Source organism: Pelobates fuscus, chromosome 10 (assembly GCF_036172605.1).
Source record: "Pelobates fuscus isolate aPelFus1 chromosome 10, aPelFus1.pri, whole genome shotgun sequence".
Taxonomy (NCBI): Eukaryota; Metazoa; Chordata; class Amphibia; order Anura; family Pelobatidae; genus Pelobates; species Pelobates fuscus.
The window spans coordinates 13,876,568-13,899,497 of NC_086326.1; the positions used below are offsets into that span (position 1 = coordinate 13,876,568).

The window sequence follows — 22,930 nt, forward strand, 5'->3', positions numbered from 1 at the left end:
AATGTGTCTGAGTGTATAACAGAGCCCCACAGCAATAATACTCCCAGTAATGTGTCTGAGTGTATAACAGAGCTCCACAGTAATAATACTCCCAGTAATGTGTCTGAGTGTATAACAGAGCTTCACAGCAATAATACTCCCAGTAATGTGTCTGAGTGTATAACAGAGCTCCACAGCAATAATACTCACAATACTGAAGTACAATAAATCTGTTTAGAAATCTTGTTACATTTTAGTTTAGTTTAATTTTTTTTTACTTTTTTTTTATTAGAAAGTCATCTAAAGTTTCTCAGAACAGCCACACCCCACTCACACCCCTTAAAATTAAGGTGTGGCTACTTGTCTATTAATATTGTTGGGAGGTGTGCATGGTGGCATTGTCCACTGATACATTGCACGGTTGAGTTGTGTACCCACCTTACTCTGCTCAATGAAGGGACCTATATTTCAGAGCTGAGCTTCAGCTGCATCTGATCAAGCAATAAAACCTTTCTAAAAAGAAACCTGATTAAATACTTGGGAATTAAAATGGAGTCTGCATTAGTGAAAAACGAGGCTTGTCATTCTTTAATATTAATATTTAAAAGGTTTAATTGCCTCTTATTGACTGCATGGCGAGGATCCAGCACTGGTAAGAAAAGAGAGCAGAGAAATGTTTAAAGTTTGGAAATAAACAAAAAGATGAATCCAAAAAGTAATCTGGACTATTTTTATTTATTTATTTAATGAGTAGGACAATAGGGAATAGGTTAACCTTCAGATGTTGCTGTGTTACAGTCGTGGGAGCTGCTAGTTTTGTTTATTTTATTTTCAATTTATTTTTGTATTCATCATCCAAACATTTAGCCATTCAGTGTCGCAGTTCTGCAATGCATTCTTTTCAAGGAATTATTACTTGAGTTTAAGATGTTCTAATATCTAGGAAATGAATTCAGCTTTATAGCCGTCTTACCGGAAAATCAGACCTGATCATATTCTTGGTAAAGTTCCAGACACCTTGTCATCGTTGTTATTTAATAGCATTTGCTTTTCATCTCTTGATTTCCTAAACCCGTCAACCTGTAATGAGGGACATAAGCTGTTGGACTACAACACACATAAATCCAGGCGGGCTGGTGACCAGTTGGTACTTTCCTGTACATGGCAAGAGTTTAGGGGAGACACAGAGAATGAGCTAAACTAACTCTCAAGGATAATCCAGATCTGAAATTCTGACAGATTCCCTCTGCCCTATAGATACAACAGCCCCAGATGATTGTTTCGGCCTATGTCAGACCTCGTTGTTGAGGAGTAAATGGTATCAGCCCGTTGGCACAGTGAGAAAGGGGCCCATGTCTAAATTACTCTTTAGACCATAATCATATGCAAATTAGCCAAAAACTAAAGTTTATGAGAAGACAGAGAATGGAAGACTGTTCAATAAGCTTGCCCTTCGGTGGTCCCCGCTCGGGTTTTAGTTCACGTGCCATTACAGAGGTAACCTTAGCCAGTTACACCATATACTTTGTATTTTTACCATGATAATAAAGACATCTGGCTCAGTGTTCACCAGAGGTCCTTTGATGATGGCTTGTGGGCATGGGATGGGCACGGCTGGATAACCATTTCCTTGCAGCTTGACAAAGACCATGTTTTCAAATATTTTTGAATATTTTTTACAGTTTTGAATTAATAACCCTCATAGCATTAGCAGTGCCGTGTGGGTTTCTTTTCTACCATTACTCTACAGTCATCCTCACCCTGACCAAAACTGACTTTACAGTTCTACTGAGTGAAATATTGTGAATCAGGCTCTTGGAAATACCCAAAGAACCTTCAACTGGCTCCAAGTTTTATCCACCGGACACAAGTTGTTTCTATCTTTCCTTTTTTTGACTAGGAATCTGAACGTGGCTTAGTGAGTTTAAATGTATTACTCAGGGGAACAATCAGACAGCCGTTTGCCCTGGGCTTCAATAGATGTAGGTCTTGGTGCATTTAAGTGATTGGATGACATCGTGGCGTTGACTGGTTTAGCTGGTCAAGCTAGTTTTTTTTTTTTGCTATTGTTCTGCGACATATTGAAAGTCTGCTTAATAACATTGCGACGTAGCGTGTCTTTGTGATCCTTTTATTTACTATAAGAACAAGTCATGGTTCCTTCATATTCCTCATTGAGAAAAATGATCTCTGTAGAAAGGTTTCTGTTAATGTTATAACAGAAACATCTGGAGGCTTACAGGAAGGGTGGGCAATTGGCTCGATTACACCCCCTCCTCTTGGCTGGTTCTTAAGTCTGGTTTTTATTTTAAATTAAGACCACTTTTTTTTTTTTTTCTTTTTTTTTCTTCTTGAAAGTGTTGGGAACATTTTATTTATATTCAGCTTCCAAGTTGGCAAGCTAGGTTAAATGTCTGTGCTAAGGTTTCGAGAGGGAGGGTCGGTTTCTATTACTTTAGTTGCATAATATTGCAATTTTTAGCTTTTTAAAAATTTTTTATTTATATACATCATCACTTCTCTGTAAATATTCTGTTACCAACACACAGTACAAATTTTTTTTTTTACTTGAAGCACTTGTTTTGTTCTGTAAATATTTTGCAGCAGTGATCATGATGTCTGAGCTGTGATGAATTTTCCGATTGTCCATATTATTAATCTAATTCTTTATTTATGGAATATTAGCAGGTATAATTGATCAGTTTAATGAGTAAATCCAAGCATGCCATTTACTTATACACACAATGTGTAGGGGTTCATAAGAATACACTTTCTGTCTTATTGGATAAAAAGACTCCCCTAAGAGATTTTTGCCTTTCTGTGGCAAGTGAGCTTGCACTTTTTTTTTCTTTTTTTTTTTATGGTTAATGGGAATTTTTGAAAAGTGATTTGCAAATTGTACTCCAAAATAGTTTGAGTTAAAAAGACTCTCCAGTGCCAAGAAAACAAATCCGTTTTCCTGGCACTACAGAATCCTGCAGTGCCCCCCTCCATCCCACCCTCCACCCCATGTTGCTGAAGGGGTTAAACCCCCTTTACTGACTTGCCTGAACCCAGCGCAGATGTCCCTCGGCGCTGGGTTAGGCTCTGCCCACGCTCCTCCCCAGCCGACGGGGGGGACCTAATGCGCAAGCGCGTCAATGGCCGCGCGCATTAGACCTCCCCATAGGAAAGCATTAATTAATGCTTTCCTATGGGGATTTCGGCGACGCTGGAGTTCCTCACATAGTGTGAGGACGTCCAGCGTCGTTTAAAACCCTTTTCGTGCTCTAAGAAGCTGGAAGTCCCTCTAGGCAGCTGTCTGGTAGACAGCCACTAGAGGTGGAGTTAACCCTGCAGGTAATTAGTGCAGTTTATAAAAACTGCAATAATAACACTTGCAGGATTAAGGGTGATGGGAGTTGTCACCCAGATCACTCCAATGGGCAGAAGTGGTCTGGGTGCCTGGAGTGTCCCTTTAAGATGAAATGCCATTTTCAGCAGCTGCTTTCACAATAATGGTGAGCTATTTCACTTTATATTAAAGGGACACTATAGTCACCTGAACAACTTTAGCTTAATGAAGCAGTGTTGGTGTATAAAACATGCCCCTGCAGCCTCACTGCTCAATCCTCTGCCATTTAGGAGTTAAATCCCTTTGTTTATGAACCCTAGTCACACCTCCCTGCATGTGACTTGCACAGCCTTCCATAAACACTTCCTGTAAAGAGAGCCCTATTTAGGCTTTCTTTATTGCAAGTTCTGTTTAATTAAGATTTTCTTATCCCCTGCTATGTTAATAGCTTGCTAGACCCTGCAAGAGCCTCCTGTATGTGATTAAAGTTCAATTTAGAGATTGAGATACAATTATTTAAGGTAAATTACATCTGTTTGAAAGTGAAACCAGTTTTTTTTTTCATGCAGGCTCTGTCGATCATAGCCAGGGGAGGTGTGGCTAAGGCTGCATAAACAGAAACAAAGTGATTATCTCCTAAATAACAGTGAATTGACCAGTGAAATTGCAGGGGAATGATCTATACACTAAAACTGCTTTATTTAGCTAAAGTAATTTAGGTGACTATAGTGTTCTTTTAATTCACCTGAACTTGGTAGTAATTTTGATGGTAATCTTATGCTGTGTGTAAAGGAGGAGAGTATATTTCAAAGAAGGATAACTCCTGCAACAAGAGGTCAACAACATAATCTTGAATAATAGAGGAAAAGGTTCATCTGGATTCTAGAAGAAGCATTACTTTACTGAGAGGGTAGTGGATGCATGGAATAGTCTTCCAGCTGAAGTGGTAGAGGTTAACACAGTAAAGGAGTTTAAGCATGCGTGGGATAGGCATAAGGCTATCCTAACTATAAGATAAGGCCAGGGACTAATGAAAGTATTTAGAAAATTGGGCAGACTAGATGGGCCGAATGGTTCTTATCTTATTATGTTTCTATGTGTGCTCTGGGTTGTGCACTCACATCCTATCATTCTCATCTAAATTTGGAACGGCTTCTAGGGAAGATGCTATAGTGAAATTTGTGCATTATCTTGGCTGTAGCTGGGGTTTGGGCAGTCGGGGAGTACTAGATTTTTGTCAAACTGCTCAAAAGAATTTTAAAACTGATAGGACTGTACCGAAAGGCTACTTGCACCATAACAACTATAATAAGCTTGAGCAAGAGTGCTCAAAAGGCAGATCTCCTTATGTTGTCTAACTACAACTCCTGGGATACTTTGCCTGCGTTTAGAATGTCAAAGCATCATGCAATCTTCAGTTTTAAAAGATTTGGGGTATTACCTTTTGTTCACCCCTGAGCTAGAGTAATAATGGTGCATAGTATGATTTTATTGTACTGTATTAGGTCTTGGCTACCTCTAGTGTTTGTTTGGAGTACTGCAATTAGGATCACTATAGGGTCAGGAACACACACATGTATTCCTGACCCTATAGTATTAAAACCACAATCTAGCCCCCCTGGGCCCCTTATGCCTCCATAAATATAGTAAAAATGTTACTGTATTCAAGCCTGAAGCTGTAACTCTGCATGCTGTTTGCCTCAGAAAAACAAGCAGTCTGCTGACATCATCAGAAGTGGTAGCCGGATCCAATCACAATGCTTCCCTAAAGGATTGGCTGAGACTGACAAAGAGGCAGATCAGGGGCAGAGCCAGCATGATTCCAACACAGCCCTGGCCAATCAGCATATCCTCATAGAGATGAATTGAATCAATGAATCTCTATGAGGAAAGTTCAGTGTCTGCATGCAGAGGGAGGAGATACTGAATGTTTGGATGCATTTTAGGCAGCCATGACCCAGGAAGGATCTCTAACAGCCATCTGAGGAGTGGCCAGTGGAGTTATCACTAGGCTGTAATGTAAACACTGCATTTTCTCTGAAAAGACAGTGTTTACAGCAAAAAGCCTGAAGGGAATAATTCTACTCACCAGAACAAATTCAATAAGCTGCAGTTGTTCTGGTGACTATAGTGTCCCTTTAAAATAAATCGGACCAAGGGGAATATATCTTTCCTCTCCCCCACCCGCTTTTTTTTTTTCCTAATTGATTTAAACTGATCCGTTTAAACACTGCTGTTTTTAAAATGTATCCACGCTTGGTTTTGTGATGGGTCAGATTAATAGTAGTGTGTTAATGGATTGCTAAATAATACCATCTGCTCGGCTCCTTCGCCATGGCTTTAACCAGCGCAGCTGCACCGAAACACGAAAAATAAAAACTAAGATGCGTTTGGATGCTTTCTTTTTAATTATTTGTTTGCATTTCGTGGTTTGGGGTGCCCCACTGTAAGCAATCAGCCTGCATTATTATTACAGATGCATACTGGCGTGTTTTCTGTCTGCACGCCTATATACTGCTAGCAAGCCGCCTAGCTCTTTTTGAACTATCATGTTGCATTTAGTTCAGTCACTAAGAACGTATGGAATTGGAATCAGGTGTGTCGGATCAGTTTGCATTGTAGAGATCAGATGACTCCTCATCACTCTGTTCTGCAATCAGTGGCCCATTTTGTAGTAAATGCAGCCATCTGGACACTAATCCCTTGGATGCCGCTTACAGGACCGTGCTTTTTAGCTAAAAGCCTTCTAGAGTCCGCAAGCTTTAACCTTCTTAGTGCCAGGTGAGTAGACAACACGTATAGTCGATTGCAAGCTTACAGGTCAAGTCTCAAAGAACTTTCCAGGCACTCCGATAACTTTAATGCATTTACTGCTTTTGGCCTAAATATGTGTTTTTTTGTTCATACTTTATTCTATATGGTTTTTGCAAAATAAAAACCCAAATGTTTTCTGAATCTCACTTCTGCCACCTCAGGGCCACCCCATCTCAACGCACTTTGTGTAAAAGTGCCAATAACTTGTCAGCTTTTTGTCCAGGTTTCTGCATTCCTTTTATAACAATATATTTGCTTTTTCATGTTATTGTGTGTGTAAGATTTTACCTTAATCCGTCCTTAGGAATCCTAAAACGTAATTAAGCCCTTCAGTAGCTCATAGGTTAAAATGTAACCTGCACATAGTCTGCAGGATTATTGAAATCGAACAATGGAAAAAAAAAGCTAGTATTGCACCGTTTGGTGAATAACTCTCAAATGCATAGATTTGCACTCATGAGAAGTTTGCATTGAGCCACAAATCAGGCACCAGAGATGGGCCACCCCAAGAGCAGAATCCTGGAGCCAAACTGAGAGCAGCTGCAGCCCTTAAAAGGCTTTCAAGGCCAAAGGAACACCCACGATAGAGCGCCCAAGACCGCCTCGCCTGCAAGCAGAGACCCAGCACAGGCCCCGGTGGGGCACAGCCCACCCGGACCGACTGAGAAAACGGCGGAGCACAAGGCCCAAAATGGCAGCAGCAGCAGCAGGCTGACACCACCTTAAAAGTAGCAGCCCGCGACCAAGCCAAGCAGAGGGACAACAGGTGGTGTTCAGGTATATAAAAGGCGCTTAAAAATAATTTGTAACCGTGTATCTTAAATCTCTGAGCTGCTTACCACTATCAAATGTCAACCTCAAAAACACTCTAAAAACAAATGTACGATTATAGTGTAACGCTTAAAAAAACACAACAAGTTCAAATTACAACCAGAATCCAATTTGTGTTGAACTGTATGAGCACATTATAACACAAATTGAATTCTGGTTGTCATTTGAATTTATTTCAAACGTTGGGACACTCTTGAAAGGGAAGTTTCTCAAATCACTTGTTGGGTTTTTCACACTATAATCGTACTTTTTTTTAATGTTTTTAGAGTGTTTTTGAGACTCACAACAGGGACTATGCTCTACTCCCCGAGCGTGCCTTCTCTCTGCAGTGGGACTATACACCCCTGCCTGCACTCCTGGGCCTCCAAGACTGAACCACAGACCAATGCATTGGGATGCCACTGAGACCCTGCAGGGCTTTGGCTGACTTCCAACTACACATGGGCAGCCACACAGAAAGAGGGACCACCGCTTCCTACACAGATGCTCACAGCACACAGTCTGAAGGGCCCATCACACACGACTGCGAATCTACGGCCGTGTATAAGCTTACCTCACGAACCTACACCCACTAGGCCTCAGAAGCATGTCAAGTGTCCTTAACATCCAGGGGATCCTCGGGGAGCACTACTCCCACATTACCACAAGATAACACACATCATTTTTCTCAACCCTGTTGTCAGTTTGCATAACCTGTGTGTACACAAACGCTTGTTTATATTATAAAATTGTGCAAGCCATATCTACTACCCCAAATGTTGTACTTGATGCTCTGCCTGAGAATTGCTGTTGGGGTACCTTAAGCCTGTATGTAAGAATCCCATGCACTACAACAGGGATAGGCAACCTTTGGCACTCCAGATGTTATGGACTACATCCATTGCTCTTACACACACAATGCTGGCAAAGCATCATGGGAGGTGTAGTCCAAAACATCTTGAGTGCCGAAGGTTGCCTATGCCTGCACTACCAAAATACAACATAAAAAAAAAATATATATATATATATATATATATATGTCACAAAAATACTATAATAAATATGATCTAATATTCTGTTTTGATTCGATATGGAATCTTAAATACTCTCTAAAAAAAACGGAAAGTTGTATAAAAGATAAAAGAATACAGATCCATATAATTACAACATTTATGTATCTTAATTTTCAAAATAAATAAGTATCTCCCCCACCCATAGAAAAATATAGCTTGCCTCAATTTGTTGTCTTTCAGGTGCATGCTCTGTCATAGGGGCAGCATAGCCTCAATTCTCCATTCTCACAATGTACAGGTTCTTTGATCATCTCATATATTAGGCCTCCTGACACTCCACATTTTCAATGCTATGGATCGTGTTCTTTGCTGCTCAAGAACTATCAATGCTGTGTGTCTATATCGGAATTTGTCACTAGTTTCCAATGTAGCTCCTCGTTCTTTGCTTCTGCGATCTTCTCTTGGGTCCACAGATGGCTCTACCACTAGGACTCTCTACTGGTCCACCTGTTCAAGGATGTTCCCCATATCCCACACTGTTAAGGAAGTCTAGGGCCAGTTATAAATACCTACAGCTTGCAATTAATCAAACACTCTTTTAAGTCACATTGGGTGCAGACGATCCATCCGATGGGGTATGAGTTAGAGATGTTGTGAAGGCGGTCTGAATTCCGACTAAATTGAGGTCAGCCAGTGGATGGGAAGTTCTGGCTGACAGATAAATCCCGTGTGATTTGTTGTATTGTTCTTGTATATAATCAGTTACACATGTGGTGCCTTACATACTGCTGCTATTTTTTTCATAGTAAATTATAATAAATCTGATCTGTTGGATTTCGTGTAAGAAGGTTTGGATAAAATTGGCTATTACCCGTGATTTGTGTATTTTATTGTACGTGATTTGTGTAATGGATTGGATATGTACATATTTAGTTTGACTTTTTAAAGCTACAGTATGCAAGCTGAGATGTACAGGAATGCTGCATTGCGTGAATGATGTGAACGATTTGGGTCGGGAGTGTTTATGCACAGCTGTGAAGTTATATAAAATGGATCTCCTATATTTTAGTGTCTTTGACTTGTTTGTTTTTAGTTTTAATGTTTTGGATGAAGTATAAGTTTTGTCTGTTGGTAGTAAAGACAGTCCTCACTTACCAACCGGGTTCTGTTCTTACGACTCTGTCCCTCGGACCCCCCGCGCTAGAGAGCCGGTCGTTAGTGTGAGCAGTCGTAAAAGGAGAGACATTGCTTATGCTGGAACACTGATACAAATATACTGACATTCACTGATTGTGTATACACATACTGACATTGCACACGCAGGAACACGGATACAAACATATTGACATTCACTGATTGTGTATACACATACTGATATTGCACACGCAGGAACACGGATACAAACATATTGACATTCACTGATTGTGTATACACATACTGACATTGCACACGCAGGAACACGGATACAAACATACTGACATTCACTGATTGTGTATACACATACTGATATTGCACACGCAGGAACACTGATATGAATATACTGACATTCACTGACTGTGTATACACATACTGATATTGCACACGCAGGAACACTGATATAAATATACTGACATTCACTGACTGTGTATACACATACTGATATTGCACACGCAGGAACACAGATACAAACATACTGACATTCACTGATTGTGTATACACATACTGATATTGCACACGCAGGAACACTGATATAAATATACTGACATTCACTGACTGTGTATACACATACTGATATTGCACACGCAGGAACACTGATATGAATATACTGACATTCACTGACTGTGTATACACATACTGATATTGCACACGCAGGAACACGGATACAAACATATTGACATTCACTGATTGTGTATACACATACTGATATTGCACACGCAGGAACACGGATACAAACATATTGACATTCACTGATTGTGTATACACATACTGATATTGCACACGCAGGAACACTGATATGAATATACTGACATTCACTGATTGTGTATACACATACTGACATTGCACACGCAGGAACACTGATATAACATACTGAGATTCACTGACTGTTTACACGCATACAGTCACACCGTGAATAATTGTCTTATATACCGAAAACATCACATGCACCAATATTGCTAAAATTATTATTATATATTAATAGCCACTTATAATATTACCGGTCACATTCAGACTCTCGTAACAGAGAATACATGTGAGATATTCACTGTTTAATTTTTTAAGCTTTCACAAAATTATATGATGATCCGTAATGAGGGCTGGTGGAGATGGGACTTGTGTAAGTTTTGCAAAGAGTGCCTGAGGGCTTAGGGCGAGCTCTGAGAATTCCTAGTCTGAAATGCATATGCACTGTAAACAGGGTCCCAAAATGCAATCTAAACCTTTTATTGATAATACGTTTTATTTTTATTAGTAGTCCATTGCTTATAGACAAAATGCTATTTTTTTTTTTGTTGTTGTTGTAAGTATTGTATGTGTTTTCTACAAATGATACATGCTGTTTTTTGTTATTTCTGTATACATGCAATGTATTTAATTGCCACTTGGTGGCGCTTGTTTTCCAGAATTAGAAATCGCATACATGGGAAATAGCTTGAATAGAGTGTCTAAACAGGTGATCTACTAAGAGATATCTGAACATGTTCAGAAGTGCCCACATTACTGGGTTCAGGGATCGGAAACATTCTACCCAGAATACGCTTTCCTCTTCACTTAGCAAAATCCTACAATCCACTCATTGCTCGTCCCCAATATCCGTCTTCTTGTCTGACTCGAAAAGATCCCACGAGAGAACAAATGGGATACCCCTTTATTAGCTACTCAAAACTACTCTGACAAATAAAAAAAAAATCTAAATTATTTATATGTATGCCAGCAAATATTAATAAATAATAAATCCTCAATTAGATATTTTACAAAATAGATTTTATGTGGAATGTGATACGTTCTTATTCCCTTTTCAGAGAGGACTATTGATGGAAGGGGCTCCATTCGTTAAATGTAATGTCTGGAATTTTGTTGCGTGTAGGGAGGCAGAGTGTACTTATATGTAAATTAGATCAGCTATAGGATCAGCACAGTCATATTTATCTTAAAGTGAACCTTTTATGGAAAAAAATAACTTTCCTTAAATCGCCTCCGAATACATTGAATACATTATATATCACAAAGACACATTATGGATTCAATGTAAAATAACTATATACTCCCTTGCGTTCCACCGCAACGATCCGTAAAACCCACCTCTAGTCTGTCCTCTGGTTTTCCTCTAACCTTCTTTCATTTGTTCTGCTTGGGAACTCTTCGCCAGCAGGGCAGGCCTTCCCAGCGACACAGACGCTAGCTTCCTAGCCAGCACTGACAGCTTCAGCTAAGGAGTTTATATAGCAACCACAGAGTGCACTGAGCTAACTATGCGAGGGAGAGCAGAAGGACCGTCTTCTGGTGCTCTCTTCACCTCTCCCTTGTCAATCAAATCATTGGCATAGAATCTAGGGCCTCTAAGCCAATCATTTGACAGAGAAGTGGGGAAAAATACCAATTTATAAATGGGTAATTCTCCCTATCCATATATTTGCCAACAAAACTGCTAGCGCTATGTGTAGGTGAAATTTCCTGCTCTATCCATAGAACATAAGTAGATTGTGACCGATTACCTATAAAGGTCTATATTTTAGTTTATGATGATCATTGTTTATATCTGTTAAAGGGACTATCCAGTGCCAGGAAAACATATCCCCTCTCCCTCCCACCCCCCATCCCATGTTGCTGAAGGGGTTAAAACCCCTTCAGTGACTTGCCTGAATCCAGTGCCTATGTCCCTCGGTGCTGGGTCAGGCTCTGCCTACGCTCCTCCTCCGCCGGCGGGGGAGACCCAATGCGCATGCACGGCAATGGCAATTATTCAATGCTTTCCTATGGGGATTCCGGCGACGCTGGAGGTCCTCATGCATAGCGTGAGGACGTCCAGCGTTGATTAAAACAGCCACTAGAGGAGGACTTAACCCGGCAAGGTAAATATTGCAGTTTATAAAAACTGCAATAATTACACATGCAGGGTTAAGGGTGGTGGGAGTTGGCAACCTGACCACTCCAATGGGCAGAAGTGGTCTGGGTGCCTTGAGTGTCCCTTTAAGCATTATTAAAAAAATGAAATAGTAATATTAATCTGTTTGCGTCATTGCTTTAAACTGATTTATTTAAAAGAACACTTTAAGGGTCTGATTGCATGCCCAGGATCAGATGGCAATGTTATTGTATGCTCTTGAAACGTATATCTGAGCCTGGGGGCATCTTGAGATCTGAGGAAGTCTATGATGTCACTAGGCCACAATGACTCAGCTGACTTGCCACTACCCAGCACTGATGTCAGCACACATAGATATCCTCAGCGTGCACACATCAAAACAAATACTCTAGTGGTGGAGGGGCAAGGGATTTGGCAGAACTACAAGCTCAAAATATTGCTATTTGTGTGTTGTGCCCAGTAAACCAGTGGAGTGGAATGTGGTTGGAATCCTTGATTCTCCAATGGTTAGTTACGTTCTTTTGTGTCTGACAATCTACAAAATATTTATTCCTACGCAGTTTTCATTTATCTTGTTTTAGCTCTGTTTGTATCACCACATCCTCGTATTGTGTATGTATTTGTGTGTCTGTGTGTGTCACCCTTGTTATGACTTTATTGAAATTTTTCTGTGATTATGGTAAAAAGGAGAGACCTTGAGGGGCTGCCATGCTGGTTTAACTCAGGATGCCCAAAGACCTGAGCAGACTCTGCGCATATTATGGCCACTCTTCATGCCGTCTGCGATGCTGCAGTTACGAGCTCCCGGACAAAATTATTCAAATGAGGTCAATCCGGGGGGTAGTTGCTCTCATTGTCATTCCATGTCGCAGAGGTTTAATCTCAGCAATGTATCTTCCAATTTGCAAACTCTGTTACCCAGCATGCAAAGTGTCTCGTTTCCAATAATATCGAATAATTGTTCGTGATCACAGTTGTGCAGTGTTTCCTATGTTGTTTTGTAGTTGTCTTTAATGAGCAAGATAATTTAGAGTAATAATGTATATATCTGTATATTCTGCACGAGTCCACCACATTGTGAAATATGAGTGTTGCTCTTTCTTGAGCTTTCCCACATTCTCTGGATCTGCTGAATTCCTGCACTTTGTCTCTGCTTTTAAAGGGACACTACAGGCACCCCGACCACATCCTCTCATTGAAGTGGTCTGGGTGCAGTGTTCCTGACTCTGTAAAATGACTCTGAATGTTCTCACACTCTGCATGAGGAAACCCAGCATCAGAGAGAACCCAGTTAGGAAAGCATTAAAGCGGCACTGTCATGCCGAACTTACCTTCCCCCAATCGATTCATCTTCTCCCCCTCTCTCAGGATCTGTTCTTCTTTTCTTCCTATCTGCTATAGTTTTCTTTAAAACTTAAGAAAAAGTAGGGACTATTTCTCTTCTGGAGGTTTCCTACGCAGTGACCAGCGGAGGAGCAAAGTGTGCTTCGTTTCCGGTGGTCACAGCAATTTTCCCATGATCCTTAGCTTTCCTCCCTGTTCCCACGATGCTTCCTGTCACTTAGACAGAACGCTGGCAAAACTGCCGAATTGCGTTCTAACAGTTTCTCCATTCGTGTTAGAACGCAATTCGGGACTTTGTTCAGATCGGAATTTCATTCGAATGAATGAAACTCCGATCCTATTCATTGCTGTGGCTGCATCTTGCAGCCGCTTAGTAGATAACTCCCTAATTCCCACGGTATTAGGGAGCTATCTACTAAAAGGCTGAAAGACCTAAATTGGTCTTTCAGCCAAATTTACTAATACTAAGTAAAGATTACTTAGTATTAGTAAATAATATGCCCCTACTCACTATACCGCGAGTAGGGGCATGTCTAGTAAGCAGGGAGCAGCCTGTGGCTGCTCATTGTAAAAAAAAACACACACAAAAAAAAATAACCTATTGGCCCCACCTCTACTGTCCTCCCTATATAAGAATGGTGGGGGGGGGGGCCTAAAAAACAATAAGGGGGGGATCTACTGTCCTCCCCCCGGCCCCCACCCCTTAGCGGTGGGTGGGGGGCCCTAAATAAAAATCCCCCCCCCAATCAAGGTGACTAGGGGCCCCAAGCCCCTAGTCACCCCCCCCACCCAAATAAAAGTATCCCCTACCTACCCCCTCAGTGAGGGGGGAATAAAATAACTAACCTGTAAAGAAAAATTCAACTTACCATTTGACATCTTCTTTTTTCTAAAATCTTCGTTTTTCAGCCCCAAAAAAGGCCAAATAAAAAGCTATCATACCTGTCGAATTTAAAATAAAATAAAAAACCGGATCGCCAAAAAAAAATCCTGACGAAAAAGAAAAAACCCGACACTTAAAAAATTCATCCATCTTCACCCATGGAGGGCTTCACACAGACTGAGCTCTGCAGGGCGGGGGAAGGCTTATAAAGCCTTGCCCCGCCCTGCAATTGGGCTAAGAACACTCTGATTGGCTGGTTTAAGCCAATCAGAGTGCTCTTTGTCATTTTACACAGCATGGGAAAATCCCAGAGAACTTTCCCACGCTGTGTAAAATGACACAGAGCACTGTGATTGGTTAGATTCCAAGCCCACCAATCAGAGTGCTCTTTGTCATTTGACACAGCGTGGGAAAGTTCTTTGGAATTTTCCCACGCTGTGTAAAATGACAAAGAGCGCTCTGATTGGCTTAAACCCACCAATCAGAGTGTTCTTAGCCTAATTGCAGGGCTCAGTCTGCGCGGAGCGCTCCATGGGTGAAGATGGATTATTTTTTTGGCGCTCAGGTTTTTTATTTTATTTTAAGTTCGACGGGTATGATGGATTTTTATTTGTCCTTTTTTGGGGCTGAAAAATGAAGATTTCAGAAAAAAGAAGACGTTGAATGGTAAGTTTAATTTTATTTACAGGGTAGTAATTTTATTCACCCCTCACTATTTTTTAGGGTGAGGGGGGTAGGTAGGGGCTTTTTTATTTGGGTGGGGGGTGGTTGACTAGGGGCTTGGGGACCCCTAGTCACCTTTGATGGAGGGGGGGTTATTTGATTTAGGGCCCCCACCCGCCGCACAGGGGTGGGGGCCTGGGGGGGGAGGACAGTAGGTCCCCCCCCCCTCATTATTATTATGGCCCCCACCCGCCGCACAGGGGTGGGGGCCTCGGGGGGAGGACAGTAGGCCCCCCCCCTCATTATCATTGTGGCCCCCACCTGCCGCCCAGGGGTGGGGGCCGGGGGGAGGACAGTAGGTCCCCCCCCCTCATCATTATGGCCGCCGCTCAAGGGTGGGGGCCGGGGGGGGGGGGAGGGGGACAGTAGGTCCTCATCCCCCATTGTAATTTATGGCCCCACCCGCCGCGCAGGGGTGGGGGCCGGATAGTAGGGATTTTAATTTACAGTGAGCAGCCACAGGCTGTGTTGGAGTGGGAGGAAGGGTGGAACTCACTAGAGTAAGTATTTTTTTTAAGAAAATACAGGTTTTATGGTTGAAATAACCCTTTATATAATGGTAGAAGAGGGGGGTGGAATCAGCAAGAGGCTTCTTTCTTCTAAAATGCAGAAACCTGATAAAATTGTGATAAGCGGCTCAGTGAAGCCTTTAAGCTGATAGAACATAATGGAACCTAGTCTTCTATTAAATTACTACAGTACAGGTTTTACGGAGCTTGGTCTTCAGGTATGATCGAGAGACACATGGTAACATTTATTGCTCTTTGCAACATTCACCCTCATATTGGAGAGATCTCTCTCTCTCTCTCTCTCTCTCTCTCTCAATACTAAAGACAGCTTGAATTCATGTTATGATAGATTGTAATGGGCAAGGTTTAATTCAAACTGTTGATATACAACTGGCAAATGAAAAGTACAATTTCTTCCTATAGTCTGTACGTTACGTTGTCCCAAAACAGCAGAGTGGTCAGTTTGAGACAATTCCCCAACTAATAGGATGCTAAATCTGTAGCAAGTCCTGTTAGACTTCAACGCACATCATTGTCACCGGACTAGATGACTGCCATCAACATCAATATGGTGAATTGACAGCAGGTGGAGCCCTGGGACAACACGATTACCAAACTGGAGCCCATCCAACATCATCCAGTCTGATTACAGTGAAGTGTAGGGCCACCTCTTGCCTAGCATCATTGTTATGGCCAACGAGAGACATTCTCATTTTAGGGGTGTGACTGGGGAATTGTCAGGGACATTTAGCAGTTGGCAGGGGAATTATTGAAGCTACTAATGTGATTTTAGAATGCGACCCAATTGTCTTTTTTTTTTTTTTATACTGACTAACTAACTTCCAAATGTGTTTATTGTAGGTTAAAGGGGAAACTCCAGTGCCAGAAAAACGATCCGTTTTTCTGGCACTGGAGGGTCCCTCTTCCTCCCACCCACCAATCCCCGGTTACTGAAGGGGTGAAAACCCCTTCAGTGACTTACCTGGGGCAGCGGCGATGTCCCTCGCCGCTGTCTCCGCCTCCGCGACGCTCCTCCTTGTGATTGCGCCGGCCGGTGGGCGAGACTGATCTCGCCCGCCGGCCGAGGAGACCTAATGTGCATGCATGCGCGGAAATGCCGCGCATGCGCATTACGTCTCCCCATAGGAAAGCATTGAAAAATCATTTCAATGCTTTCCTATGGGGTTTTGAGCGACGCTGGAGGTCCTCACACAGCGTGAGGACATCCAGCGACGCTCTAGCACAGGTTTCCTGTGCTAGAAACTAGAAAGTGACCTCTAGTGGCTGTCTAGTAGACAGCTACTAGAGGTGGAGTTAACCCTGCAATGTAATTATTGCAGTTTATGAAAAACTGCAATAATTACAGTTGCAGGGTTAAGGGTAGTGGGAGTTGGCACCCAGACCACTCCAATGAGCAGAAGTGGTCTGGGTGCCTGGAGTGTCCCTTTAAAGACTCCTTTCCATGTATGTTTCGCATTAAACTATGAAATGTAGAAAAATAAAATCTGAATTTTAAAACTGAACCTTCAATAGCCAAGCTGTGACTATAGAGCAGTTGGAGAGAATTTTCAGATGTATCGTTTTATCCTACGTTTTGAGGTTTGGATTGTATTCTGCACAGTGTAGAGTTAGTGATGCTCTGTTATATACTCACACACTCTACACTGGGCTCCTAGAAAACCAGGATCTTGGGATGGGCAATGGGAACTGTCCATCTAAAGAGGGTCATTATGAGAATTGTCCTTCGAAGAAGGCTCACATGTCGAAGAGGAAGGTATGCAACATTGGTGGTTGCCTGACTGCAGTGATGCTCTGTCGAGGTTTGACATAATTTTAAAAGAACACTATAGTGTTAGAAACACCGCTTTGTATTCCTAACACTATGTCTCTTGCTGCCCCCCCCTACTTGCCCAATAAAGTGTTAAAAACACTTTAAACACTCGTCTTATTCCAGAGGTCATTTGGTGCTGGCTCTCTCCTCCTCCTCCTCCTCCTATGTCATCATTGAGGGAAAGTTCGCACATTAGGCCTTCTACATAGCACTAAATTAATACTTTCCTATCGCGGGTTTGAAGAAGAGGATGTCCAGCAGAGTCAAACTCCTTGTAACACCAGGAAGCGCCTCTAGTGTCTGTCTGGGAGACAGCACCTAGAGGCAGTCTTAACCCTGCAATAAAAATATTGCCATTTCCCTAAAACTGCAATGATTTACGTTGCAGGGTTAAGGGGGGCAGGGACAGTGCACCCAGACCACTTCAATTAGATGACGTGGTCTGGGTGCCTATAGTGTTCCTTTAAGATGTGTAAAGTAACAAAGTTACTGCCTTATAAAAGATGATGATCCGATTTTGTCTCATGCAGGTGTTATTAAGGTGTAACTTTATTTTATGTCTACGTACACATTGTGCATTATCCCCGCAATCGATATTCTTGTAGCAGATGTTTCTGTTCTTCTGACAAAACGTCTGGTAAAGCATCATATAAAAATCTTTTATATCCTAATCAATAATCTTGACATAGATAACCTCCATGGATTCTGAGACGGCAAGACCGGGAAGTGAGCTCTGACAAACACTTTGTTCTCTGTTTTATAGGAAGAGTAATAGAATGTCTGTAAATATGCCGTTCATGTACTATGGACAGAGCAATAACTAGTTATTTATAAATGGAAATCATACTATGATCAGCTTTTAATTAGAGAGATTTTATGTGTAAGGCAGGTTTTACTTTAAAGGCCTACTAGAGTCTATATATTCATTTATTTTTCTTAAATCGTTTTTTTTAGCTGTTACTTTCGGTCCCCTCCCCTGTTTTTAACTCAAATAACATTTAAAAGTAATATAAAACTTACCTGGAATTCCTCACCGAGTGCTGGAATCCCTGATCATTTCCACGCCTTCTACTCATTAACACTGCATCATCTCCTTCATCATCGAAGCCCAATCAAATGTTTGTCATAGAGAAATATTAATGGACTATGTGCGGCGAGCGATGCCAATGCACCAATCAGAGCCGGGGATGGAGTGTTGGCTAGCAGAAGAGGGGACAGAGCGGTGGATGTACCCAATGTATAATGGGTTGAGAGATGGGGAGTTCAGTAAAGGCTAGCACTGGGGGGAAGGAGGGATAAGGCATATAATCGAGGCAGTATTCCTATAAGATACTACTAGTAGACACACGGTCTCTAAGTGAAGAAGCTATCACCATCAGTCAGTATGCTGACAATAGGAGGAATCTTTGCACAGAATTAACGTTCCATGTGCCCACATTGGAGTTAGAAGTTGGGTATTAAAATTATCCAAAAAGTAACAAATGACTCCCGTGCTGTTGTCACCCCAATACCTCTGTTGTTTGTGCAGGAAAATAGAATAAACACAAATGGGAAAAAAAAAAGAGGGCGGCACTCCTTGGAATGCAGGGACTCTCACACTCACTCACAAACACTCACACTCTCCTATGAAATATCCTTCACTAAATCTATGGCATAGCACTGTGTACACCGCATTGCACTGCATGCCAAGGAGCACAGCCCTCGTTTATTCTATCGGGGTTCAGAACAAACGTTAGAAAGTCACCTGTGCCGGGAGTGCGAGAGTTTACATATCGCTAGTGTGCAGCATATCGGGCAGAAAGCATGCACATACAGATCTTACCGCCATGACCTCTTCTAAAGGCAGAAATGGTCATAGAGGTTGGAGTAACCCTTCAATCTTGCTGTAGTGGAACTCACTTGTTATATCTGTTACGTTGTATCTCTGTATCTCTGTCATTCTTTACCAGCCTTAGGCGGTCGCATTGTCGCAAATGGTTTTTCAGTATCCATCGATTTATCAATTTCTGGGTGCCGCTCCCAAGTGTGTCAGCCCTCCCTAGAGAGGGGTAACCTGTGCACGGAGCTGTACTGGTTATATTAGGAAGCTGCCACTTTAACTGGAAGGGGTGCAAAGGTTAAGAAAAATCAGTCTGGATTTTGGGAAATCCCAAGTGCCTAAAAAAAATCCCCCATTCAATTTATAATCGGACTGCAGAACACTTTATATATCGTGATCGTACTAAAGAATGAGATAACAATATACATTTCACATCACGTTTCCATTAAACCGTCTTTCTCGTTTTGGACTGAAAGCCTTATTGTCTGTCCTAAATCTGGTAATGATCTGTCACTGACTAAACTGGTAAAATGAGTGGGTTGTCCGCGAAAATCTGTAAATTAATCTGTGCAACTAAAACCCTCCTTTTGTGTTTCAATAATTATATTATCAGGCAACAGAATTACTGGCCCATTATGCCCTATTAAACCTTGTGGTTTAAGGTTTGACTTTGTTTTCACATCGCTTGTGTTTAGCTTCTCGTCAATGCAAGAAATTCCGTAAAAATAATGGCCAAACATTTGCTGGCCTATATCTTCCACAGCTTGTATTTTAAAGAGACACTGGCTGGGGGTAGACCATTTTGTAACCTTCCCCCCCCCCCACCCCCCCCCCCCCCCCCGAACTGCTTTATAAAAGTAATGCATACATTGCAAATAAATGAATAAAATTAAAATAAAGATATAAATCCCAACGCTAACTAGCATCTACACTGAGCTCTCATTAATCTGATCTGGCTTATCGAATCCTAAAGCTGCTACTCTTCCTTTGCAACTGCGGATTTGTGCATGTTGTGCTACTTTTGCTGGTATGGACCCGATTCTCACAGAACAACGAATGTGTCCCGAGGAACACAGAAAGAACAAACTGTACTGCAGGGTACATGCCAGCACACTTATGTAAAGCTCCCAGAAACCCTTGCTGTACAGCTCTCTGAAATACTTGGGGAAACGTTTTGTAAGATAGAATTGCAGTGACAATGTGTAGATCGGAATGGGCAAGGAACATCCTTAACATCCTTAACAAGGTACATATTGGCCTATTGCTTGTTTATTCCCTCCCATCCATCACAGTCACTTAAAGGTCCCTGGTTGGTTGTGTTACGTGAAAGTAAAACGTCTATATCTTCCGTTGTCTGAGCATCAGGTGAGGAACTAAATCTCTAAATGCCTGGGGAATCATCTTTTTTATCAAGTCACTCAATGAGCTGTAATTGTGCTTAGCCTGCCCCTTTAAATATGGTACACGCACCTTTATTCCCAAACGATTTGTTTTTTGGCTATGTGTGTAGGGATAGTTGTTTGAAAAAAAACTTTTTTTTTTTTGCTTTTTTAACCTTTATGTGGATTACAATACGTCAACTGCTGGGTGCGTAAAAATGACTTTTTCTTAACATACTTAATTAACACTATATTCATGAAAAACTTTATTGTAACTTGCTTTCTTTTATTGTTTATTTTAGGTTTGTCTAATCCTTTGATTGCAAATGTCTTGCAACAAATAAGGAACCTCTCTCTTGGACCATCCCGGCGTTTCCATTGCTTGTAAGTAGTTCTGTTAAACTGACAGTGTGTTCTCCTGGATATTGCCTCCACCCACAGCACACACATAGAAACAAAAAGCACTTTGTGTAATATACTTCAATAGTCATACAAGGAAAAATATATAATGTGGCTGCTGCTTGTCAAATAGAAGTAAAAAATGCCCAAATGGGCACTTTTAAATTATTAAATTGCTCTAAAAGGTTTGCTATATACATATTTTACCCATAAAGGTGAAGCTGACCTGCCACCTGTTTATAGAAACCTTCATAAGTTAAACACGGTATCGAACTGGATTTTCAGTTTATAAGGGATGTTTAGTGAAATTCCCTGCAAACAGAGGCCTATTTCGACCATTGGGCTCTGGGGCGCATACTTATGTTGACCTTCTCAAAATGTAAACTTGTTGTTCGCTGTACCCTACTAGAGTGACCGGCAGGGGGAGGGTGCTGTGTGCACGCCTCACTGAGTATGTTACTGTGCTCGGATTGCATGGTAGATATTGAGTTGCCCATTGAATAAAGTATATATTATACAAAGTATTCTATCACCACTGCAATATAACATTCATCCTGGCAATATTGTTAAATCATTGTGTGTTTAAGTGTATCGAATGCCCGCTTGCCATTTAACAATGGACTCTGATTACTAAATATCTGTCTTGTTGTGTTGGTTTTTCAATTTTTTTATGTTTATGTTAAAATATGCATTTTTCCTAGGGCTAATAAAATTAAAACCCACAAATGGGGCACTGTCCTAATTGTTGGAATAAATCTGTCGTGAGCCGAAGTGCCATGGGTTATATTCTCGGTAGTTTTTATTATCCCCCCTCTCCCCCCCCCCCCCCCCCTCCTTATGCTCCAAACAGTCACATAATGAAAACTCTTCCATCTGCAGGAATTGTGGCAAAAAAGCCTCTTGCTTTTTTTTGTATAAAATTAGATCAAGAAAAACCCCCGCTGGCCAAAAAAAATCAAAGCTCATAAATCACATTTTGACCGCAATGCCATCCTTGCAGAATGGCTCAAGCATCAGTTGGCATCCTGGTAGAAAACCAAACAAACGTCTATTGTCACAGACAGGGTGGGGAATCACATTCCTGGGTTACAGAGCTAACCCTTTGACTGCTGGAGAAATGGGAAAACACATTGAAAAAGATTGCTTAATGCTTGAAAATTATAGGGTTATATAAATTCACTCAGTCATACAGGTTAATTCACTAGAGAATTAATCGTGAAGCAAATTGTTACATTTAGTGTGGAAATGTTCCGTATTGGCTGTTTAGCCTAATTTTTTTTTCAATTTAGTATTCAATTAACTACAAGTCTGTGTTTAGTGGAGAAACCCCAATACATTTTTTCCAACTCACTTCAATGTATAAAAACTTGTGTTTTTCTTAGAACAACATTAAAATGTTCATATTTCCTCCACTGATCTCCCAAAACCTCTTTGGTGTCGGCTCTTTTGAATCTTAGGTTTCTTATTTAGGATTAGAAAATAAATATATAGGTGAATTATAGTATTTTTCCAAGTCAACTCTTTTCACCTTGAAATTACATATTTTCTGTTTGATCTAACAGTTCCCAGTTTTATTAAATCTTAATCTTGTGACTGAAAGAATAATCATTGCACTGCATATTATATATTTGTTTTTTGTATTGGGGTCACTGGGGTTTAAATGTTTAATATGGGTGCTTTACTGAGCATTATAAACCCCAAAACAACTTTAGCTTTAGTGTATTGATCACGCCACCTGGCATGATCAACTCAATTCTCTGCCATTTAGGAGTTAAACCGCTTTGTTTATGCAGCCCTAGCCACTCCTCCATGTGACTTACAGCAGCCTTCCTAAACACTTCCTGTAAAGAGAGATCTAATGTTTATGCTTACTTTAGTGTACATTCTGTTTGATTTAGAGTTTTTTATTCCTGCTCTGTTAATAACCTGCTAAAGCGTGCAACAGACTTCTGTGTGTGATTGTTTAATTAACAGAGTAAGAGATAAAATATTCTGGGAACAAATGACACTGTGCTGTAAGATCTGATGAG

At 41.2% G+C, this 22,930-nt stretch overlaps 1 protein-coding gene across 2 annotated transcripts in view; it reads left to right on the top strand.

The window, feature by feature from the left end:
* LZTS2 (leucine zipper tumor suppressor 2) overlaps positions 1-22,930 on the top strand; it is a 117,709-nt gene that overhangs the window by 35,330 nt on the left and 59,449 nt on the right. Inside the window, exons 1-2 of one of the 2 annotated variants that reach the window (XM_063435289.1) lie at positions 12,493-12,519; positions 20,804-20,885. The gene's annotated coding sequence lies outside the window, so the exon portion shown is untranslated. Of the gene's footprint in view, positions 1-12,492; positions 12,520-20,803; positions 20,886-22,930 lie in introns of those variants that run through there. The other variant, XM_063435287.1, reaches the window with a different exon arrangement.